General features: G+C 37.1%; 1 protein-coding gene and 1 pseudogene across 3 annotated transcripts in view; both read right to left on the reverse strand.

Moving 5' to 3' along the window:
- OR2L13 (olfactory receptor family 2 subfamily L member 13) overlaps nucleotides 1–12,866 on the reverse strand; it is a 202,084-nt gene that overhangs the window by 158,945 nt on the left and 30,273 nt on the right. The gene's annotated exons all lie outside the window — the stretch shown is intronic.
- On the reverse strand, nucleotides 4,679–5,828 carry LOC104004834 (olfactory receptor 2L3-like; annotated as a pseudogene).

Consider the following 12,866-nt stretch of genomic DNA (forward strand, 5'->3'; position numbering starts at 1 on the left):
TTACTTGAAACACATAAGTAGAAGGTATTAAAATATCACATATTGGAGTTATCGTTAACATATTTTAAGTATATGTTTATATTGTTTCTTTTCTTCTGGAAATGCCCATTAAATTTTAAAACAATTTTCTGTTATTAAAATTGATGTTAAAAATGATGTAACTACTGATTGTGGTATAATACTATCTAGGGTATATTTAGTAATTAAATTTTTATGCCAAAGAGTACCTTAAATGTACTCAAATTTTCCATGGTTTCCAGTAAATTAATTATGCCTTCTATCTTGAAAAAGTAACATTAGTCCATTTTATATATTTGGAATTTTATAAATGTTTTTAAGAAATATTTATTTATTTAGTTGATACACTGTTATTGTATGAATTTATGGGTTACAATTTGATGTTTTTATACAAGTGTATGTTATATAATTATCTAATCAGGGTAGGTAGCAAAGATAATTTCCTGAAAATCAAACACAACTGTTTCAATATTCCTGCATTTGAAAATCTAAAGAATTTCTTTACCTTTTAAACCATGCCTTTGAACATAACAGTAGATGCCACATCTAGGAGTCGTTTCCAAGATGGCCGAACATGAACAACACCAGTCTACATCTCCCAGCGGGACCAACAGAGAAGACGAGTGATTTCTGGATTTCCAACTGAGGTACCTGGTTCATCTCAATGGGACAGGTTGGACAGTGGGTACAGCCCACGGAGGTCAAGCTGAAGACACATGCACACATATGTTTCTTGCAGCACTATTCACAATAGCAAAGACTTTGAACCAACCCAAATGTCCACCAATAATAGACTGGATAAAAAAAATGTGGCACATATACACCATGAAATACTATACAGCTATAAAAAAGGATGAGTTCATGTCCTTTGCAGGGACATGGATGAAGCTGGAAACCATCATTCTCAGCAAAATATCACAAGGACAGAAAACCAAACACCACATATTCTCACTCATAACTGGGAGTTGAATAATGAGAACACATGAACACAGGGAGGGGAACATCACACACCAGGGCCTTTTGGGGGGTGGTGGCCTGGGGGAGGGATAGCATTAGGAGAAATACCTAATGTAAATGACGAGTTGATGGGTGCAGCAAACCAACATGGCACATGTATACATGTGTAACAAACCTGCACGTTATGCACATGTACCCTAGAACTTAAAGTATAATAATATAAAAGAAGATGCCACATCTAGTGCACATTGTGCACTGTTTTTATATCTTCTTTAGTAGACAAAACACATTTGTGCTGAATAAGGAAGGAAGAATCCTTATTTGATGTGGGAAAAGGTGATTTGAGAGGATTTCTGTATGAAAGAAAGACTTTATAGGTCATGACTCAAGACTACCCACTGGGATCCTGTAAACACATGTGGGGGACATGAGACAGAAACTAACATGGACTTGGGCATATGAAACAAAGGAAGCCTGCAGTCTGGATCTCAGGACAGAATCATCTTCAGGGGACCACCAAGACTGTGGCAGGGTGCCCAGGAGAGTAGACAGGTCCGAGTGGCCTGTGTCAGAGAAGCACTGTGGCAGTCCCTTACAGCTCCTACGCAACACAAGGAAGCCCAGAGGAGGAGGGGATCCTGAAATACCCCTGCTTTCCCTGAGAATGCTCTGGAAGTGGGAATTGAGCATTTCACACTTCCTCAGTAGAAACCACTAAGCATAGAGTAGCCACAACTTGGTTTATACTGAAGGAAGAAATGAGAGCAAGGAATGTAAATAAAAGTGACCTGTTTATTTTAAATTTTTTAATGTCTGTGTTCAGTCCATTTGAATTATTCATTAAACAACATAGTTGCTTCATGTCCTTTGCAGGCACATGAAATGCATAATTACATTTACTTAAAAAGAAGCCCAAATACAAATGTCCCAAAGATCCAAGATTCAAGTGATAACCATTATGCCAAATCTTTTGTTAAAGAGCAGGGCACGGTGGCACAGGCCTGTAATTCCACCTATGGGGAGACCAAGGGAGGAGGATTGTTACACGCCCACGGGGTTCAATTGCCCATTGAGTGGTAGCAGACCAAAACATCAGAACAGTGGGAGTTGCAGCAGAGAAGGAGTTTAATAATCATATGTCAGCTGAAGTATGTCTGGAGTTTGTTCCTTCCGGTGGGTTCGTGGTCTCGCTGACTTGGGACCCTCGCGGTGATTGCTACAGCTCTTAAAGGTGGTGCGGACCCGAAGACTGAGCAGCAGCAAGATTGGTGCATTTTTACAGAGTGCTGATTGGTACATTTATAATCCTCTTGTAAGACAGAAAATTTCCCTAAGTCCCCACCCGACCCAGGAAGTCCAGCTGGCTTCATCTCTCTGAAGAAAGAAAAGAAAGGAAGCCTCATATCAGCCTTCTGGAGAGACTTGGAGATGACGTTTTTAAGGAGTCTGGACGGGTGATGAGCTGAAGTGTGGGGACTGCTGATTGGTCGAGAAGTGAGTGATGGAGTCACTAGACAGCGAGATGAAGATGTTGCATCCTGCACTGAGTCAGTTTCTCAGACAAGCTCCACAGACCCCCTGCGTCAGTGGATCCACTAGAATTCAGGATCCGGAAAACATTTTAAATAGAAAACTTGAGGTTTCCTAAAATTAAAGATGATATCTAAAGAAACAATTAAGGCTAGTTAGGACCCTGTGACAAGGGCTACGTGACTTTTAAGCAGTAAGCAGTCATACGGAAGTAGGCTATCGGGCGAGCTGGTTCATGCTTAGTGTATGCTTCTACTAAAAGTTTATGCTTTTGGCTAAAAACCCAGCAATTTAGTTTTCTTCACTTTATGAGAATAGTTTTAGCATGACTTGCACTGAGGTGTTTGAGACCAGCCTTGGCAACACAGTAAGACGGTGTCTAAAAAAAAGTATCTACAGGAATCATTCCCATGACTATTGCCTAGATATGGATGGGATTCTGCTCTTCATAAGTAGATATATATGTAGTAAAATATGTTTCATTAATGAATCAAGAGATTTAATATAGAAAAGATTTCATTTTCCCACAAATCATGCTCTAGATGGTAAGAATTCACACTGAGACACAAAACTTTTTTCCTATAGACATTTTGCTGGTTGATTCTAATTATTATGTGAAAATGCAATGGGCTAAGAATACGTAAACATGCTTTGAGGTATGAATAATTTGAACATAGAACAGGTACTTAAGAGCATCATCTGGGCATGTGAAGAGGAAAAGACCAAGCCACTGATGGTAACAGATAATAGTCTGTGGAGCCATAGAGAAAAGAGATTATTACAATACATTGTGATGACACATGTTATTATTAGAAATAGTAGGATGTATGAGAGTAGAATATAAAGTTGAACAAGCACATTCAACATGCTTCCTCATGTAGATGATACCTGATGTTTACCTTGAGAAAAGGGAGAAATGAGGATTCACGCAGTGAAAGAAACTTGTGAGGATAGAGAACAATGCATTAAAGGTAAAACCAATTGTATCCTTAATGTAATGAAGGACTGCCTTTTCAAAACTTGTTCAGAAAACTGCATTCAACTTAAGATGAAGAGAACATAAAGTTCCAGGTACAGTGTGATCCTGCCAATGTAGGAGTGAATTAGCCAGTGGAGAGAATCACGTACCCTACTAAGGAAAATGACATCATAAAAATATATTTTAATTAGATAGTTCTAGGAACATTTCAAGCCAGTCTAGATTGATTGATTATTGATTTCATTAAAGATGTGCCACATATTTTATGTTATTAAAACTGTACAACATGATGTTTGACATCCAACTACATGTTGAAATGATTACTACACTCAAATTATACAGCACTTTCCATAGTTACAATCTTTATAGTAAGAGGACTTAAAACCCATTCTCTTAGCAAATTTTCAATATATAATACAGTATAAGTTTTATGGAAATAATGTTGATGCTTTTAGGCACATGCCTAAGCAGGTATAAAAATAGTGGAGCAGAGAATTTGACCCCAACCCAAGCTGTATAGATGTGTTGATTTATGAGAAAAATAAGTAGAAATAAAATTGTCCAGGCAGAATGTCTTGTATGAGAATACCAGTGGCAACCAAGGGGGCAGAAATTGAGTGTGTTGTGATGTGACTGGGGAATGGTTCAAATAACCTACTCCACACTCAGTAGACTGTAACTTCTATAGAATCTCTTGTAAAGAAACTCTTGTTTTTCTAAAGACAAATTGGCTTATCCCCAAAAATAATTATTTATCCTGAGGTAAATTTATTAATAAATCATTACTTTAGGAAAAAGAATAAGCTATACCCACCAGTCGAGAGAAAATACAATACTATCTTATATTCAATTAGATTCAGTAATCTTAAATAATTTATTATTCTTAATAATAATGAGAAATGAATGGCATATAACTATTATGCTGAATGCTATGATTAGTTTGAACATTTATTATTTTAATTTTAATGAAACCCTACTGCCCACAATTTAGTGGAAAATAAATGATCTATATTTTGATAAAAAGAAACAGCAAAAACAAAACAACATAGATGTCTTAGAATATGCAATTATAATGTCAAGACTCAATTTTAAAAAATTTTCTAGAGTAATTTTTGTTCCACACTCCTGGCATGGAATATTATTTTTCGTAACTGCTGTACACTGCTAAGTTGATGTGAGGCTAGTGCTTGGACTCTAAGGCAGAAAGTTTGTCTTCATCTTCACAGGGAAGATTCTCTGACTCACTCATGTCAGGGCCCCCATCACCTCCCTGTTTCTCAGGCTGTAGATGATGGGGTTGAGCATTGAGGTGAGGATGGTGTAGAAGACAGCCAGAACCTTGTCCTCTGTTGGAGATTGCAGGGATCTTGGATATAGACAGGTATAAGCAAACATTGCATAGTAGAAAGTTACTACAGTGAGGTGGGTGCTACAGGTCGAACAGGCCTTCTTCCTCCCTTCTGCAGATTTAATGTGGTAGACAGTAAGGAGAACCTGGCCATAGGAACATGCAATACCAATAAAGGTAAACATGAGAAAGAGGGTTGTGCTCAAAAACACTGTGCACTCATAGACCCAGGTGTCCATGAAGGCCAGAGTCACCATGGCTGGGACATCACAGCCCTGGCTGAGCAACAGGGATATGGGGCATATATGAAATGTGAGCACAAGTGTCGATAGAGCCCATTATCCAAGATCCTATTATCATCAGCACATACTATCTTGCTCATATGGATGGGATAGTGGAGAGGAAAGCAAACAGCTACATAATGATCACAGGCCATTGATGTCAGTGGCAGCATTTCTGCAGCTGCTAAAGTCACAAAGAAGAAACTCTGAATTCCACACCCAATGAAGGAAATAGACTTGTTTCCAAACAGAAAATCTCAGAAAACATCTGGGGACAATAGTGGAGATGTAATTTAGGTCAATGAGGTAGAGCTGACTAAGTAAGAAATACATGGGCGTGTGGAGATGAGTGTCCAAGAAGATGAGAAGGATCATGGACTGATTGCCAATTAAAGCCAATAACAAAATGAGAACAAGGAGAATGAAGAGGAGAAAGCCAATTCTGGATGGTGGGAAGATCCCCAATAAGATGAAATCAGTTGATGTTTGATTGTATTTTTCCATGGGGCATTCCTACAATCCTTCCTGCAGGGCGGCAGAAGGATAAGTGAATTAGTTCCTCCTTATCCACAGGGTTGCATTCCAAGACATCCAGGGAATGCCTGAAACTGAGGATAATATTGAGTCTCATATACACTATTTCCACTATTTCTTTGGATCCATATATACTTATGATAACATTCAGTTTATAAGTTAGGCAAGTAAGAGATTAACAAAAATAAAAATAAAATAGAACAATTATAAAAATACACCATAGTAAACATTATGTAAATGTGGTCTCTTTTTTCTCTCTGTCAAAATAACTTTTTTTTTTAATATACTTTAAGTTCTGGGATACACGTGCTGAATGTGCAGGTTTGTTATGTAGGTATACATGTACCATGGTGGTTTGTTGCATCCATCAATCCATCACCTAGGTTTTAAGCCCCGCATGCATTAGGTATTTGTCCTAATGCTATCCCTCCTCTTGGCCCCCCGACAAAGGTTCTGGTGTGTGATGTTCCCCTCCATGTGTCCACGTGTTCTCACTGTTCAACTCTCGCTTATGAGTGAGATGTTTAGTTTTCTATTCCTGTGTTAGTTGGCTAGAGAATGATGGTTTCCAGCTTCATCCATGTCCCTGCAAAGGATATGAACTCGTTCTTTTTCATGGCTGCAGAGTATTCCATGATGTCTATGTGCCACATTTGCTTTATCCAGTCTATCATTGATGGGCATTTGGGTTGGTTCCCAGCCTTAGCTATTGTAAATGGTGCTGCCATAAACATACGTGTGTATGTGTCTTTATACTAGAGCGATTTATAATCCTTTGGGTATATACCCAGGAATGGGATTGCTAGAGCAAATGGTATTTCTGGTTCTAAATCCTTGAGCAATTGCCACACTGTCTCCCACAATGGTTGAACTAATTTACACTCCCACTAGTAGTGTAAAAGCTTTCCTATTTCTCCACTGCTCACCAGCATCTGTTGTTTCCCGACATTTTAATGATCACCATTCTAACTGGCATGAGAAGATATCTTATTGTGGTTTTGATTTGCATTTCTCTAATGACTAGTGATAATGAGCTTTTTTTCAAATGTTTATTGGCCACATAAATATCTTCTTTTGAGAAGTGTCTGTTCATATCCTTCGCCCACTTTTTGTAGTTCTCCTTTAACAGGCCCTGCACATTGCTTGTAAGTTGTATTCCTAGGTATTTTATTTTCTTTGTAGCAATTGTGAATGGGAGTTCACTCATGATTTGGCTCTCTGTTTGTCTATTATTGATGTATAAGAATGCTAGTGATTTTTGCACATTGATTTTGTATCCTGAGGTTTTGCTGAAGTTGCTTATCAGCTTAAGGAGTTTTTGGGTGGAGATGATGGGGATTTCTAAGTATACAATTATGTCATCTGCAAACAGAGGCAATTGGACTTCCTCCCTTCCTATTTGAATATCCTTTATTTCTTTCTCTTGCCTAATTGCCCTGGCCAGAACTTCCAATACTATGTTGCCCAGGAGTGGTGAGAGAGGGCATTTTTTGTCTTGTTATGGTTTTCAAAGGGGATGCCTCCAGATTTTGCCCATTCAGTGTGACATTGGGTATGTGTTTGTCATAAATAGCTTTTATTAATTTGAGACATATTTCATCAATACCTAATTTATTGAGTGTTTTTAGCATGAAGGGGTGTTGAATTTTATTGAAAGCCTTTCCTGCATCTATCAAGATAATCATGTGGCTTTTGTCATTGGTTCTGTTTATTTGATGGATTGCACTTATTTATTTGCATATGTTGAATCAACCATGCATACCAGGGATGAAGCCAACTTGACCGTGGTGGATAAGCTTTTTGATGTACTGCTGGATTCGGCTTTCCAGTATTTTATTGAGGATTTTCACATCAATGTTCATTGGGGATATTGGCCTGAAATTTTGTTTTTTTGTTGTGTCTCTGCCAAGTTTTGGAATCAGGATGATGCTTGCCTCATAAAATGAGTTAAGGAGGAGTTCCTCTTTTTCTATTGTTTGGAATAGTTTCAGAATGAATGGTACCAACTCTTCTTTGTACCTCTGGTTGAATTTGGCTGTGAATCTGTCTGGTCCTGGGGTTTTTTTGTTTTTTTTTTTTTTTTTTTGTAGGCTATTAATTACTGCCTCAATTTCAGAACTTGTTATTGGTCTATTTAGGGATTCGACTTCTTCCTGGTTTAGTCTTGAGAGAGTGTATGTGTCCAGGAATTTATCCATTTCTTCCGGGTTTTCTAGTTTATTTGCATAGAGATGTTTATAGTATTCTCTGACGCGAGTTTGTATTTCTGTGGGATCAGTGGTGATATCCCCTTTATCATTTTTTATTGTGTCTATTTGATTCTTCTCTCTTTTCTTCTTTATTTGTCTGCTAGTTGTCTATTTTGTTAATCTTTTCAAAAAACCAGCTCCTGGATTCACTGATTTTTTTGAAGGGTTTTTCATGTCTCCATCTCTTTCAGTTAAACTCTGATCTTGGTTATTTCTTGTCTTCTGCAGTCATTTGAATTTGTTTGCTCTTGCTTCTCTATTTCTTTTAATTGTGATGTTAGTGTGTCAATTTTAGATTTTTCCCCTTTTCTAATGTGGGCATTTAGTGCTATCAGTTTTCCTCTAAACACCGCTTTAGCTGTGTCCCAGATCTTCTGGTATGTTATGTCTCTGTTCTCACTGGTTTCAAACAACTTATTTATTTAAAGCCTTAATTTCGTTATTTACCCAGTATTCATTCAGGAGCAGGTTGTTCAGTTTCCATGTAGTTGTACAGTTTTGAGTGAGTCCCTTAACCCTGAGTTCTAATTTGATTGCACTGTGGTCTCAGAGACTGTTTGCTATTACTTCTGCCCTTTTGCATTTGCCGAGGAGTGTTTGACTTCCAATTATGTGGTCAATTTTAGAATAAGGGTTATGTGTTGCTGAAAAGAATGTACATTCCATTGATTTGGGGTGGAGAGGTCTGTAGATGTCTATTCGGTCTGCTTGGTCCAGAGCTGAGTTCCAGTCCTGAATATCCTTGTAAATTTTCAGTCTCATTGATCTGTGTAATATTAACAGTGGGATGTTAAAGTCTCCCACTATTATAGCGTGGAAGTTTAAGTCTAGCCATATGCAGAAAACTGAAACTGGACCCCTTTCTTACACCTTATACAAGAAGTTATACTCATTTTACTTTATCTAGATGAGGATTAAACCAATTCACTTAATGTGTCTGAAAGAGAATATGGAAGCAGAATATTGATGACATTACCCTATCATCAAATTATGTCAATGTTTATGGGAATAAAACAGGTTTAAACTATAACAAATTGGCTGAGTTCTGTTAGATAGCCGAGAGCACAACCTTCAGGCTCAGGATAAATGCCTCAACCAACCTTTCTTCCACCATCCCTAGGTGCCACTACTTCCAAAGTACTGCAGGGACCTGCCAACCTGGATCTCGATGGCTGGTGCTCCTTAATAGTGTCTGCTCTACATTCTTCTGCTCCTTATTTGAAGAAAAGAAAAGATTCAGACTGAAAAAAAGCAAAGTAAAAAAACAGTCTCCAGGTATGTGAAACTATTGTATCACAGTTAATTTTTGGATTTAATTTTTTTATCTTTGGAGATCACATGAGTATATATTTATAAATAAGTTGATATAGAAATAAATATATGTTTATATTTGTTTACTTGGTAAAATCAACAGTCTCTTTAAAGGTGCCAAATTTCTTGCCTGAAAATTACTATATCTATATAGTCATTTATCAGTAAAGGAGTGAAGGACATGCCATCTCCCAAACAACAAATTGGAATATTGATTACTTTGAGTTAAATACATAGGAACAATGGTTCTTTCAGAAAGGGCCAGCTGACCTGTCTCCTCCTGCATGCATGAAGCCATAAAGATTCCTCAGTGATAAAATAGCTCCGTGTACCACGTTGATAAAATAGCTCTTACACCAGAGCCTGGGATCTGGGGCTGCAATGGATCTGAATAAATAAAGTTACGTGAGTAACTCTTCTACAAGTTTTACATCCCTTTGTATATCTTCTAGTGACTCACCTAGAAATTTATGTGTTTCTTTATAATATGCTTTGCCAGTTGGAATATAGTGAAGATTAATTTTAGAGTAAAAATAAAAAATCTTTATAAAATCGGGTTGACAATATAGGATGAAAACTGTAGAGTTAGTCTTGTCCCTTGGTACTATTGAATATGATCCAAGTTGCATTCTAAGAAGTAACCCAAAAGAAAGGGGGGAAAAATCCTATATACACACAAGTTTTGGGTTTTTCCCCAAGATTCTTCATGATGCATAACAAGAAAAACTATTACAAAACTATTACATTGTTGCCATGGAATACAATATGAAAGTGAAGGTGATCTCAGAGACCATGTTTTTTGTTTGTTTGTTTGTTTTTTAATTATTATTATACTTTAAGTTTTAGGGTACATGTGCACAATGTGCAGGTTAGTTACATACGTATACATGTTAATTGACAGGCAAATGTCATGTTTTACAAATTTTATAAAATGTATATGAGAGACTATAAAATGGAATAGTTATTAAATTATTAGGGGAGATCCAGATACTTTGTTTACAAAATGCTATTAATTTTGAGGAAATCCTTAAAATTATGGAAATAATTTTGGAAATAAAAAAATAAAACATCCTCCCTGGCAACACAGGTTTTCTTAATTCTGGCAGGTTATTACAATGCTGTAGTACATGACCAAAACATAAGCATTCAGTAACTGACTGAAGTATAGCTCTGCATAGGAGTTGGCCAGGAAGTGAAAAACCTGGCGGAATTAACCCAAAAGCTTCAGAGAACACCTCCCATGTTGTATGCACTCAGTCTCAGAGTCTTAGCAATAATCTGCATCAGGAGCAGCCATCATGTAGAAGGTTCCTAGTATTCCATGGCTCTGGCCCCCTAGATCACCATGTAGATCTCATCGGTGCTTTTGCTGCTGGTATAAAATGCAAGGCATCTGAATAAAGCCCTTAGCTTCAGGCTCTGAAAATGCCAACTGGATCACATTTAGGAGAAAAAAGATTACCAAATACTTTCTACATTTCTGCAGATTATTTTCAAATCTGGAGATATTTAATCCTGGCAGAAAATGGCCTGTTTTGCTAATATACTGCTAACATCAGGATATGACTAATTTGAAAGTGAGGTCTGCATTAAACTATTGTTAAATGAGATAGCATTTGTAAAGTAATTATCTCCTTCTTGGGAAAGCATCCAATCCTGCTAGCCTACACTTCGTTAATAACCAATGTGTCAAGAAAGAGCTAGTAATAACATAGGGGAACGTGTGTTATAAAAATGCCTTGTCCCATGAAGACTTCATGACTAAAACACCAAAAGCAATGGCAACAAAAGCCAAAATTGACAAATGGGATCTAATTAAACTAAAGAGCTTTTGCACAGCAAAAGAAACTACCATCAGAGTGAACAGGCAACCTACAGAATGGGAGAAAAGTTTTGCAATCTACCCATCTGACAAAGGGCTAATATCCAGAATCTATGAAGAACTTAAACAAATTTACAAGAAAAAAACAAACAACCCCATCAAAAAATGGGCAAAGGATATGAACAGACACTTCTCAAAAGAAGACATTTATGCAGCCAAAAGACACATGAAAAAATGCTCATCATCACTGGTCATCAGAGGAATGCAAATCAAAACTACAATGAGATACCATCTCATGCCAGTTAGAATGGTGATCATTAAAAAGTCAGGAAACAACAGATGTTGGAGAGGATGTGGAGAAATAGGAACACTTTTACACTGTTGGTGGAAGTATAAATTAGTTCAACCATTGTGGAAGACGGTGTGGCGATTCCTCAGGGATCTAGAACTAGAAATACCATTTGACCCAGCCATCCCATTACTGGGTATATACCCAAAGGATTATAAATCATGCTGCTATAAAGACACATGCACATGTATGTTTATTGCAGCACCACTCACAATAGCAAAGACTTGGAACCAACCCAAATGTCCATCAATGATAGACTGGATTAAGAAAATGTGGCACATATACACCATGGAATACTATGCAGCCATAAAAAAGGATGAGTTCATGTCCTTTGCAGGGACATGGATGGAGCTGGAAACCATCATTCTCAGCAAACTATCACAAGGACAGAAAACCAAACACCATATGTTCTCAGTCATAGGTGGGAATTGAACAACGAGAACACTTGGATACAGGGTGGGGAACATCACTCACCTGGGCCTGTTGGGGGGTGGCGGGCTGGGGGAAGGATAGCACTAGGAGAAATATCTAATGTAAATGACAAGTTGATGGGTGCAGCAAACCAACATGGCATATGTATACCTATGTAACAAACCTGCACAGTGTGCACATGTACCCTAGAACTTAAAGTATACTAAAAAAATAAATAAATAAAAATGTCTTGTCCCAAAAGGTATTCTTCCAAAAGCAGGATGGTTCCATTGAACTCTTCTAATCTTAAAACTTCTTAGTTTTATGATTTAGGGTAAGTTACATAAACTCTCTGACATTCAGTTTAATTATCTATAAAAGTGGAGTCATATTCTCCTTTTATATTATAAAGTTTATTATTATTTATGGTTATTATGATTATTCATGGTTTACTTTATGCGATGAATAAAAAGCACCACATATATGCTTTTTACATACAAACGTTTGTTCCTCTTTCTCCTTTCTACTTTCTGTAACAGAAAGTCTTGATTTCTGATATGATACACAGTAATGAGAAGAGATTTAAAAGGAAGAAGAAGGAGAACGAGAGGAGGAGGATGAGGAGAAGGAGAAAAAGAAAGAGAAGAAAGAAGGAAGAAGAAGAAGAGGAAGAGGAAGGAGGAAGGAAGGACGAGGAGGAGAAGGAGGAGGAGGAGGAGGAAGAGGAGGAGAACTTACAACTGGTTAGGAAGTAAAAGACATTGTGAAATTATTTTTTAATAATAATACTAGGATTCTCAAAAATAATATATAAAGAGCTGTTTGAGATTCATATTTAAATAGGTAGGTAATTATAGGAGGTCAATGAAGTAAGGGGGGAGGAAAAAGAAAAAATAGAAATCAAAAGCTGGTATTTCTGGACAAATTGATTAAATAAAAAATAATCAAATGTTTAATAATGGAATATTGATATTAAAAAACATCAATAGTATCAATAACAATAATTTGATATATTAATTTTGTATTAATAAATGACTGAGGCTGGGCGCAGTGGCTCATGCCTGTAATCCCAGCACT

The sequence above is a fragment of the Pan troglodytes genome, chromosome 1 (assembly GCF_028858775.2).
Source record: "Pan troglodytes isolate AG18354 chromosome 1, NHGRI_mPanTro3-v2.0_pri, whole genome shotgun sequence".
NCBI lineage: Eukaryota > Metazoa > Chordata > Mammalia > Primates > Hominidae > Pan > Pan troglodytes.